Genomic DNA, 12,411 nt, shown 5'->3' on the forward strand with positions numbered 1-12,411 from the left:
TTACATGAATAGTCAGTTGTTTCCAAGTAAAAGAAGCAACAAGGTCATCAAAGAGTTGAGCATCACCATAAGAGTACTCATTTCAGATTTTACTTGTTCTTCTGAGATCATTTCAGTTAAGTTGATCTCATAAATGCTACATTTTTCAAGGAGTTTCCTAATATTGTGGCTGGAAATGTTCTCTTTCTTTCTTTCTTTTTTTTTTTAAAGACCCTTTCCTTTAGCAGCACATATGATTTAGTGCTTGCTTTCTTAAATGGTAGAAATGAAAGTTTTCTCTTTAAATTTTAGATAGCTTATTTACATGCATATATTTCCATCTCTGTTCATAAAGTATGTGTATGTATGATATATACACCCATCATATGTATATTACATTTCACTTATCTACAATATATCATGAAAGATGTTTCTGATAACACAAGAAGGGTATACATTTTGAATTTTAGCTTCCTTAATCCAAACACAACTCTTAAAAACTCCTTGTGTTGCATATGTGTTTGTTTATTCACTTTCAACACACGTTACCCCTACTCTCATTTTTCTTCCCCAGTTTACTAGTAGCATGCATTGTGTGGGAATGAATCTTAGGCCAAACAAAAGGCAAATATTTGAAATAGCTTTTTCTACAGAAATTAGAACTGCTTCTTTAAACAAAGTACAGGGATTTTTTTCTCTTCTCAGTGTCATTTTTTTGGTTGTCTTAAGACATCTTTATTTTAGAAATCTAGAAAAGCTCATTTCACACATCTAATTGATAATTATCCATCCTGAATGATTTTTGAAGTGTTGTTTGGTTCAAGAAACAATAAGTAACCTTAATATTTGACTCACCAGAAGCTTGCAGAGCATCTTAGAAGACTTTCCGAAAACAGAATGGGGTGAAGTGTTATATTTCATGAGAAAAAAGTTTCTGCATTTGGTACATTCATTCTGTCATTTGCTATTACACAATTTTAGTGAAGTTTTCTCGGTTCACTTTTACATATACTGTTGAAGGTTTTCATCCTGACACTTGTTGTATACAAGTCAACAAAGTCTTGTCAAATCTTAGAGGTTTCTATGGCTGGTGAATAGAAGACTTAAAGTCACCAACTGTTAGATGTACACATGTATATGCAATTGGCACTGCAGGATGTGTATTCCAACAGATGCTAACATTGCTGCCAGTCTCGAAAATTACCTAGCCTGACCATCATAAATCAAGCTAAATGAATTTAAAAGCTCAATAGTGGCCTTTCTTCCACTTGTAAAATATAGTTTGAAAATTTGTCAAATAAATGTAATACAAATACACAGAGTGACAAGCCAAGAATTCAGTTTTGCATTGAATATTTTTATAGCCACATTAATTATATTTTGAATGCATTAGATAGAAGTAGTGTAACAATATCATTTTGCAGACATGAAATTATACAGCTTACCCATGTAAATGTAGAGTTCAATGTCTTGAGATGTTAATCTCAATTGTTTGTTTATTGTAAATAGGCTGTTGAAATTTATCACTTCATTGAAAAGGAAAGATTTAGTTTGCATGTGAGTAGTCAGGGTTTTTTTGGTTGTTGTTTCATTTTGGCCAAGAATGTGCTACCAACAGAGATTGTTAGATAAATAGCTATTTGAATTGAACGTATGAATTAAAACCATCACTGATGAACTTGAGATGTAAGAATCTCTGCAGGGTAATTCCAGAAGTTTCACCTCTCACATTCTGAGAGTGGACTCAAGCCAGACAGTTTTATCGTTTTTCTCACCCTAAGAATATGCAAGAAAAATAACCATATGCTAACTCTAAAATCCAGTTATTAGAATACTTCTTTCCCTATAAAAAGCACATAGAAATACCAAAGCTTAGGGTCTAGGAGTCTGTATTCATTCACTTGTGTTCATAGCTGTAAAAATACGAATGGGACACTTGCTTTGTTACTAATGAGGCAAGTCCAGCAACCCTCCCCCAGGGTTTGAGTCCTCCCCTGCATCTCTCAAGACAGTCCTCAAAGCTGTCAGTCATAGAAATGACCTTCCTCCTGCCCTCTGCTTGATCCTCTGGGGTCTGTCCAGCCTGAAAAATCCCTTGGCTGCCTTGTCCACCTATTCTCACAAAAACTTTGACCAATTTATATAATTAGGTTTTGAAGTTGGTGCATTTTAGATGCAATGCTAGTGAGTGACCTAGAGACCAAAGTGCCTGTTCAGCACTCTAGATTATTCTTTGAAATATTTCGTATGCCCATGGAACCTGGGTGAAATGTGAGGGCACCTTGATCTTTATTGGAAGAACCTGCTTTTCTCATGATCTGGAGAGGTATGTGTTGGGGCAGGGGGGACTTGCCAGATGGTTTGGAAGTTTGAGCTTCTCTTCCTCTTATAGTTTCAGGCCTCTTAGAGTTAAAAACCATTTTTCTTAGAGTAAGTTTATCAATTAAAGAGAACCTAAATGGTCCTTCAAAGTAATTCATATCCTTTCTTGATTAAGATGATTGGAAATCTATCAACTAAGATGCACATCTTGGGAAGTGTATTTGGCTCAATGGAGAGAGCATCTGCCTACCACATGGGAGGTCCAGGGTTCAAACCCAGGGCCTCCTGCCCGTGTGGTGAGCTGGCCCACGCACAGTGCTGATGCGTGCAAGGAGTGCTGTGCCACACAGGGGTGTCTGCCGCGTAGGGGAGCCCCATGTGCAAGGAGAGCAACTCACAAGGAGAGCTGCCCTACGTGAAAAAAGTGCAGCCTGCCCAGGAGTGGCACCGCAAACATGGAGAGCTGACACAGCAAGATGATACAACAAAAAAGAGATTCCTAGTACCACCTCACAAGAATGCAAGCAGACACAGAAGAACACACAGCAAATGGACACAGAGAGCAGACAACTTGGGGGGGGGGGGGAAGGGGAGAGAAATAAATAAAAAGTAAATCTTTAAAAAAATTATTCTTTGTTTTTATCTGGGTGTAAATGATTTCTTAGCCTTTTTGTTAGAGAATATTCTTTAAGAAGTGTTATTTAAACTCTGCCTATGAGGTTTGTTAAAACACAGATTGCTTAGTAAGTGAATGTGGCTCAACTGATAGTATGTCCTTCTACAATATGGAGGGTCCAGGGTTCGATCCCCAGGGCCTCCTGACCCATGTGGAGCAGGCCCACATGCAGTGCTGCCAAGCACAAGGAGTGCTGTACCATGCAGGGGCGCCTCCGCATAGAGGTGCCCCACGTGCAAGGAGTGTACCCTCCAGGGAGACCTGCCCTCCGTGAAAAAAGCACAGTCCACCCAGGAGTGGTGCCACACACACGGAGAGCTGATGCAGCAAGATGATGCAACAAAAAAGACGCAGTTTCCCAGTGCTGCCGGATAATGTAAGCGGATGTAGAACAAACAGCAAATGGACACAAAGAGCAGATGGGGGGGGGGGAGGAGGCAATAAATTAAAAATAAATCTTTAAAAAAAACAGAAAAACACAGATTGCTGAGCCCCATCCCTAGAATTTCTGATTCAGGGAGTTTGGAGTCGGGGAGTGCCCTAGAAATTCACATTTCTAACAAGTTCACAGATATTCCTAATGATCCTAGTCAGATAAAAGATATGCTGAAAAGAAAACTAAAATCCATCAATCATGTGTTACAAGATTTTTCTTTTTCATTTATGTTGTTCCCCTGAAGGTTCAGAGTTCCCCTGAAGGTTGAGGGTTAGAGAAACCATTCAATTCATATTTATTTAGTGCCTTCAATTCTAAGTGCTGTGCTCATTACTAAGCATCCCCATTACAAAGAGGCCACACTTTGAAATAGTGTTGTTTTCTATGAATCTCTCCACCATCCGTCTAGTACAGAAAGCATAAATCTGGGAGTCTTACTTAATATATCTGGTTTTTCACCATGTCCTACCTATTTTCCTCCTAATCGTCTCTTAGCTCCATCTACTTCTTTCCAGCTCCAGCTCCAGCTCCTTTGTCTTCCTTCCAGCCTGCTGTCATACCTTCTTGTACTTTTTGCTCATGTCCCATTTTATGTTCCACCAATCCATTTTCCACTGCAGCCAAATTGACCTTTCCAAAATGCAGACTCAGTTATGGCATTCCTTTGGTTTAACCCTTCATTTTCTTCCCATTGCTCATAGGATAAAGACCTTTTCCTGGAACCTCTCTCTCCTTCATCTGATTTAATTGCTATTCTTCCTTCAGATCTCAGTTCAAATATGTTTTTCTACCATGTTACTCCCCAGATAGTTCAGGTCTTCCAGAATATGCTCTCAAAGTACTCTGTATTTCTCTTGTATTGTACAGTTAGCAATTATATAGGCATGTGATTGTTTGGTTAACATCTCCCTTCTCTACTAGGTTGTAAAGGCCCTATAGGAAGGCACTGTGTCTGTTTCATTCCATTCCCTCATGTATCTCCAGCACCTACCAGGATGCCTGGCAGATGGTAGTTACTCAGAAATATATGTTGAATGCATAGTTGCTTGATGTTTATATACATGGTAGGAGGAGAGAAAACAGCAAACGTTTTATTTTATTTTTTGTAGCAAATTTTTTTAATGTTCTTTTTTTTTTCTAAAGATACATAGATCACACAAAACAGCAAAGGTTTTATAATATACCCATTGCTGCCTCCTCACAATCCTAGAAGAAATATCCTGTATTCAGCCAAGCCCAGCCCAAATGTTTCACCCGTCTCTTCGGTGGAAACTCTCTCCGTACTTCCCGCCCCAATTGGTTACTCTCTTTGAACTTCAGTATTCCTCTAATAAAACTTCTGTGCCTCTTGTATTATAATTTGTTTGCAGGACTTTTTTCTGCAAGTTCTTCCAAGGCAGGGACTGCGCATATATCATATGGGGCAACCCATTAACTTTTTCCAATCTCAACCTTCAGAGAAACTTTGTATCAAGTTCATGAAAAAGAAAAAAGAGATGGTAAAAACAACTTATGGAACTCACTGGTTTTGCTTTTCTCTCTCATATCCTTTATTAGACAAGATACTAGGACACACCTCACCTGAATATTTCACCCAGTTTTGTTCCTGTTGGAAATGAATAGCAGGTGTCCACTAGCACCATCATTTTGTTGGTGGTTTCATTGGTGAAGTCGTGGCAGTAACTCTTCATTCAGGAAATCCTTCTTTTAGCATTCTGCTACTCTTGGTTCTAAATATATTTTGTGAATCTCCATTTTTTTGTACTAAAGTTTTATTAAGAGCAAATGAAACACAAAATCTGTTAATCTCTGTGCACTCTATGATAGACACTTGACCTTTTAGATATGTTTGTAAATGGTTTATATGCATTGAGGAAAGGGCTAGAAATTGTATTTGATAATATGGTTTTATCTAGATAGTGAGAATATAGATTATTTTTCTTTTTTTCTTTATGCTTCTCTATTTTTCTAAACTTTCTACAATGCAGCAGAGTTTTTTCATCAAAATAAATGTTTTTCTAAGACTTTAGTGTATTTGAAATAACTTAGATTCATATTCATTGTTTACCTTAAATCAGAGGTTGGCAAACTTTTTCTATAAAGGGTCACAGAGTAAATATTTCAGGCTTTGCTAGCCGTGCAGTTCCTGTTGCAATTATTCAACTCTTCTTTTACAGCATAGAAGTAGCCATAGATAATAATACATGAGCATGGCAGTGTTCCAGTAAAATTTTGTTGATGGACATTGAAATTGGACTTTCATATAATTTTCACATGTGATGAAATATTATTTTTCTTTTGATTTTTTCCCCAACCATTTAAAAATGTGAAAACCATTCTTAGTTCACAGACTGTACAGAAGCAGGCAGTGAACCAGATTTGGCCCATGGGCTGTAGTTTCTATTTTCTATCTTAGATGATGCTTTTCCTAAAAGCATGCTTCTAAGAAGACCAGCTGATAACTTGTCATTTTCCTGGGAAAATATCTCTATCTTAAGTACTGTTACCACAGGTTTTTTTCCCCCCATGTTATCTTCACTATATTCTTTCTCCCAAGAGAAAAATGAAGGTTTTGTTTTGGTTTTTGTTTTTCTCCCTGAAATAAATAATGAAAAAGTTGTGTTTTGTTGTTTGTTTTTGGTGAAGAGAACACTTTAGCCACTTCAGAAATGCAAATGACTTTTACTGAGTTGTTTCACTTCTAATGGTGGATAGGAAATACACCTCTGAGAATATTAAATAAATAACACTGCGAGAAAGGCAAAAAAAAATAGGAGAATTTCTTTTTTTTTTTTTTTTTGAGTCATTAAATTCTGTTACCATTTAGTTAGTGGGTTTTGTTTCTTTAATAAACCTGTGGAATATTTAGACCCCAACCATCCTTGCACTTTAGTTGTCTATTATAGCCAAGTGTACTAATAGAAACTCACAGCTGCTATTAATAAAGGGAGATGTGTTACCCATTATAGATTAATCTGCCCAATCTTAAAACTGGCACCTTTCTGTTTATTCAATAAGCAAAAGCAAAATTGCTCTCCTGTGGCTGCAGCTCTGTATATCTTCATTAAGACTCAAGTGTCTTGGCACAGTATTTGTTTTGTCAGTGATTTAAGTAAATGAGGAAGGGGTTTTTCTTTTGATTGTAGTAATTTAGACATAGATAGAAATGGTATTTTAAAACTTCTAATTTGTTTATAGTTTCAGAGAAGTGCTTTCCAAACTGTGGACTCCATAGACTTCTGGGTTGTTATTTAAAGTACACCCTTGCAGAAACTGTCACAAACCTCATGAAACAGAATCTCTGGATAGAGAACTCAGGAAAATGCTTTTTTTCCCCCCAATACAATCTCTACAGCTGATTTTTATGCACACCAAAGTCTGTAGCATTGGTTTAGGGAAATGAAAGCAAACTAAAGGGGTAAATTGATGGTATTTCAGCGAAGAACTCTCATCATAGTTATTTTATCTCACTGCAGCAGTACTTTGTTATATCCTTAAGGCAGTGCATTTGGAATATATTCTAAAAAGCATTCTTAACAACATAATATGCAACTTGAGTAGGAACAAAACCCCTTATTTCCCCAAAACTTTGAAAAAGAATGCTTTTGAATATATTTATTATAAAAGCTAGCTCTTTAGGGGTGGTTGGATTTTTAACCAGAAAGCTCTGTTCATGTTTATTTTCTAGTTCCTTCAAGCTTTAAAGCCCCAAGTATATCAGGAAGGGAAGAGATTTGTTTCCTTTTATTGTGTTTCTAGAAGCAGTATGTTATAACTTGCTACTGCAAAGAATAATGGTAAATGACTTTTCCTTTTTTTTTTTTTAATCAGGGGAAACACCTAATTTGAAAAGCTGTGGCTGAACCAAGAGCCAGGAATACAATGTCTGTGCTTTGACACGCTCCTGGCCTGTTTCAATCTTTCCTGTGCAAAAGAAGAGCTGCAGACTTTAGAAAACCCATTTAAAGCTTTATGCTGCCTCTTGATCTACCTCTTTGTGCAGGTAAAGTCGAAGTGATTTGTTCTAGTAGCTGCAATCTGCTGTTTACTTCTGGCCCTCATCTTTCACGAGATACAGTGTTATGAGATATTTCCACGGAGCAGTGCCTCTGGGTCATCTTTTTCCATTATACCTTCCACAGAACTTTAGACCTTTGAAATGCTCTTAAAGAAAAAAGAAAAAAAAAAAACAAAAACAGCTTCTGGGTGAAATAAGTTTGAGAAACATGCCTGTTATATCTGACTCTTGAGATTTTTAATGTATATGAAATACAGTATTGCCGGTAAAGAAATCTGTTTCAACTTTAAGCCAACATTCCCAAACTTCTTTGGCCATGGATTTACCTGTACTCACCCACTTAGTCGTTGTTTCAGTGGTGGTGGTTATTGTTACTGGGTTTCTTTTAGTGTAACAGTTAGAAGATTCAGCCCCGTAGTCAGGCAGACCTGGCTTTTCCACTCAGTAGCTGTGTGACTCTGGACAGATCATTTTCAGTTTACCTAAGTCACATTCATTCATCATCCATTGGATGCTTATTGAGCACTACCCTTAGTTTTCTAATCTGAAGATGAGATAATAGTTCTTCCTCAGATTTCAAGGGATCATATTATATGATACACACAGTGTTTTTGCACCATGCCCAATAAATTCCCCACTATCATCATCATCATCATCAGTGTCCTCTTTGTCCTACTAAACTAGTATGCCAAAAACTATATACTTTGGATGAGTCCTTTTTTATTAGTTTTATTCTTTTTTTTTTTTGCAGTTCTTCCCATATTCATATTTCACATATTTTTTAACTTAATTTTTAAAAATATTTCTATTCTTTTTTTTTTTAAGATTAATTTTTTTCTCCCCTCCCCCCCTAGTTGTCTGTTCTCTGTGTCCTTTCGCTGCGTGTTCTTCTGTGACCACTTCTATCCTTATCAGCGGTACCAGCAATCTGTTTCTTTTTGTTGCATACTGTTGTGTCAACTCTCCGTGTGTGCGGCGCCATTTCTGGGCAGGCTGCACTTTCTTTCGCACTGGGCGGCTCTCCTTACGGGGTGCACTCCTTGCGCGTGGGGCTCCCCTACGCAGGGACACCCCTGCGTGGTATGGCACTCCTTGCCCGCATCAGTACTGCACATGGGCCAGCTCCACACGGGTCAAGGAGGCCCAGGGTTTGAACCGCGCACCTCCCATGTGGTAGGCAGACGCCCTATCCATTGGACAAAGTCCGCTTCCCTTTTTTTCCTTAAGATACATGGATCACACAAAATGTTACATTAAAAAATATGAGGTTCCCATATACCCCACTCCCCACACCCCCCACTCCTCCCACATTGACAGCTTCTTCCATTAATGTTGTACATTCATTGCATTTGATGAGTACATTTTGGAGCATTGCTGCACTATGTATGACAATAGAAGCAGTCAATTAAAAGATTTGCCTTTTAATAGTTTTCCTCATACATGATAATTTTTGTACATCTTAATGAAAGAAGGATTGAAAATACCTCCCTTCTTCTAGTCCCTCTTTCCATATCTTTCTCCACCTCCCTTCTACAGTGCTGTCATTTTAAATGATTTTTGTCCCACTGTTGTCATAACAACAACAAAAAACCCTTTAAAATTGAGTGTCATTTCTTTAGCCCATCTAAATAGTCTTATAAACTCTCTTGACCCCTTCAAGCTATCTTGTCAAGTCCTCTGATCTCTGTATGAGTCTACTCTGGCACAACCATTAAATTATCATTTGCCTAAAATAGAAAGTTAGGTAATTGTGTTTTCAAACCTGAATTCACTCTACAGTTTACTAATTGTAATTAAGAAGCTTATTTTAGAATTATATCCCAAGAGAATACTATCCTGATTTTTTCATCCTAATTGTCCTCTTGTCCCTGGCCATTCTATAGCTAGCTCTTTATTTTATTTTTTATTTTCATTTTTTTATTTTTTAGGAGGTACTGGGGACTGAACCCAGGACGTCATATATGTGAAGCAGGTGCTCAACCACTGAGCTGCACCTGTTCCCCAAACTTAGTCTCTTTATTTGTTTGTTTATGGAGGTGTGGGGGATTGAACCATGCAAAGCAGGCATTCAACCACTGAGCTATACCTGCTCCCTCTTCATTTTAAATATCAGACAAATGCGGTATGGATTAAACAACTTTTTTTTTTTTAAGATTCTTTTTTCCTCCACCATTCCTACTCATTTGTTTTGTGATTGCTATCTTCTCTGTGTCTGTTCAGTGTATGCTCATCTTCTTTTCAGGAGGCACTGGGAACCAACCTGGGACCTCCCATGTGGGAAGGAAGCACCCAATGGCTTGAGCCACCTCTGCTCTCTTCTTTTGGTGTCTCTCATTGTGTTTGCTCATGGTTATTCTTTGTTGCATCATTTCATTGTGTCAGCTCATTGTATTAGCTCCCCGCGCCAGCTTGCTCTCTTGCTTGTCTTCTTTAGGAGGTACTTGGAACTGAACCTGGGACCTCCCATGTGGTAAGCAAGTGCCCAACTGCCTGAGCCACATCTGCTTCCCCTAAACAACTCTTAGAAATGTTATTGCTTTATTATTGGTTTCACATGCACCAATAGAAACTTTTATTTTTTTTTACATTTTGTTTATTTGTATAAAACTTAGCAAAGTATAAAACCATAGAGGATGACAGGAATTGTTTTGTATTTAAATGTAAGCACACATTTCTTTTTTTATTCTATATTAAATATACATGACTATATGGATTAATATTTTATATCCATTGTTTATTAATCCACAGGTGGCTATGGTTGAAATTGAGTCAAAATAGAACTGGAAAGTGGAGGAAAACCAATAAGCTGAGTTATCTCACCCATAAAAATAAATATGCTGTTCTCTGTACAGGATTGGTATATATAGAGATAGATAAGAATGCCTTTGTATTAGCACTTATAAGACATACATTTTGAATGATTTTTTCCAGCAGTAGAAGTGGGTTATGTGAACCCATTCTCACTAATTCCACCTAGCTCTGTTTTCTGTCCAGTTAGGCAGTTGATCTACAGATATTACAGTTCACTTCAAGGAGAAAAGACCCAAAATCCCAGAACGATAGTTTTATATCTGTATTTATATAAGCCTGAAGCAAGAAAAACAACAGAAGGAAAAGTTTTCCTTGCGCCTTTTTCCTCTCTACAATTTGCTTTTAAATAAAAATGTGTAATTCAGCATAAAATAGACTTGATGATTTGGCTTTAAAGGACATATTTAAATTATAACTTTAAAAAATTAGAAAACATCAAAACCATACTTGGTAAATCAATAAAGCTGTAGTCTGTTAGATTAAGAGGTACTCTATTATTATACACAGGGATAACTTTCTCTTACAATAAATGAGACTAAAATGATAAATTTATTAACATATTCTAATTTTATGTAGTTAAGCCTAAATTAGAAGATTGATTTGCAATGTGGGATAAAATTGCTTTCTTATCAGTGTAGAAAACCTACAGAGAAGCTAAATACTCATTTGGTCCAACCTCCACATTAAAAAAAAATTATAAAAAACAAAAAATAAGTAATTTTTCAATGACTTGCCTGAGAAAGTCTTCTGGAAAGGGAAGTTTATATCATAGAAAGTATGAAATCTATAGTACAGCAAGCACTTTAAAATAATGATCCCCATTATGTGAAATTCTAATAAAATATATTATTAAGAAACTTTGGACCTGTGACATGTTTTAGATTTGTTAGCTGTAAAGATGATGGCAGAGTGTGAAATTGCTTAACTATAAATCATGACATAGCAGATAGGTGTTCTTTTCTTATAGATTGATATTTTTAAATCAGCCTTCTTTAAAAGTTACTAATGGCAAGAAGTAAATTAAATTCCAGCAAACCTCAGCCTAAGCAGAAAGAGATGGGAGTTGATGGATTTAAAAAAATAACTCCTGTGTTTGATCTCGCTTCTCTAGATGGGGATCCGTCTAATGTACTGTACATTTACAGATAACTCTGGCTTTCCCTAAAATAATTGCAATTGCTATCATTTATACAAAGGTGACACCTGCTTTCAAATAAAATGGAATAGGATGGTGGGGGGTAGGTTCAGTAAGAACATTCTTAGGTCTTAGCAGCCAGTCAATACCTTCCGCTCGGGTGGAGATGGTGAGTGGCAAACATACCGTCCAGCCTTACACTCCTCTTAATCAGCATCCCCCCATCTTCTTCATGAGAGATTTAGCACATCTCTCAAAAGGGAGGAGAAGTTTCATGGTGAGAAGCAGCAGGAGCCCCTAAAGAAAAGTATTTCTGATATTTCTTATTTATGGTGGGATCATTTTGATCCTTGAGAGGCACCTTAGCCATTTTTCTTATCCAGGAAGAATCAATGAAATTGTTAGCAGAAGATTTGTTGTTTTCCATCTTTGTTTTCCCTCCAGCCCATACTTGCTACAGAGTGTGCGCCTCTATAAAATTCTCAAGAGTAATTCTCATGTTCATATAGGATAACAGAATTATTTAGGGAGAGGGCACCATAGTGTTTTTTGTTTCTTGTTGGGTTTTTTGGTGGGTTCTTTTGTTTGTTTTTTGTTTTTTAGGAGGTGCCAGGGATTGAACCCAAGACCTCATGCATGGTAAGCAGGTGCTCAACCACTGAGCTACATCCACTCCCCAGTGAGAGTTGGTTTTCTCGGTTGTTTATTTTTAGGAGGTACCAGTGAACAAACGTGGGACCTTGTATATGGGAAGCAGGTCCTCAATCACTGAGCCACATCAGCTCCACCATATTGTTTTTATGTGGTTAGCAATATTTGATTGCTATGCTAGAAAAGGTGCAGCCTCATCACCATATGAGAGAGGAGAAAGTGCATTAGACAGATGGCTGTGCTGCCCCTGCCCCATCGTCTCTGCTCCTCAGGTCCTCTCTGTTGTGACCATTCATTATTTGAGACCCAGCTATTGCCACAAGGTCTCTTTCTTTCTGTGCATTTCTCTGTCTCTCCTGGTTTCTCACTTTTGTTATGCCTTT

The sequence above is a fragment of the Dasypus novemcinctus genome, assembly GCF_030445035.2.
Source record: "Dasypus novemcinctus isolate mDasNov1 chromosome 21 unlocalized genomic scaffold, mDasNov1.1.hap2 SUPER_21_unloc_1, whole genome shotgun sequence".
Taxonomy (NCBI): domain Eukaryota; kingdom Metazoa; phylum Chordata; class Mammalia; order Cingulata; family Dasypodidae; genus Dasypus; species Dasypus novemcinctus.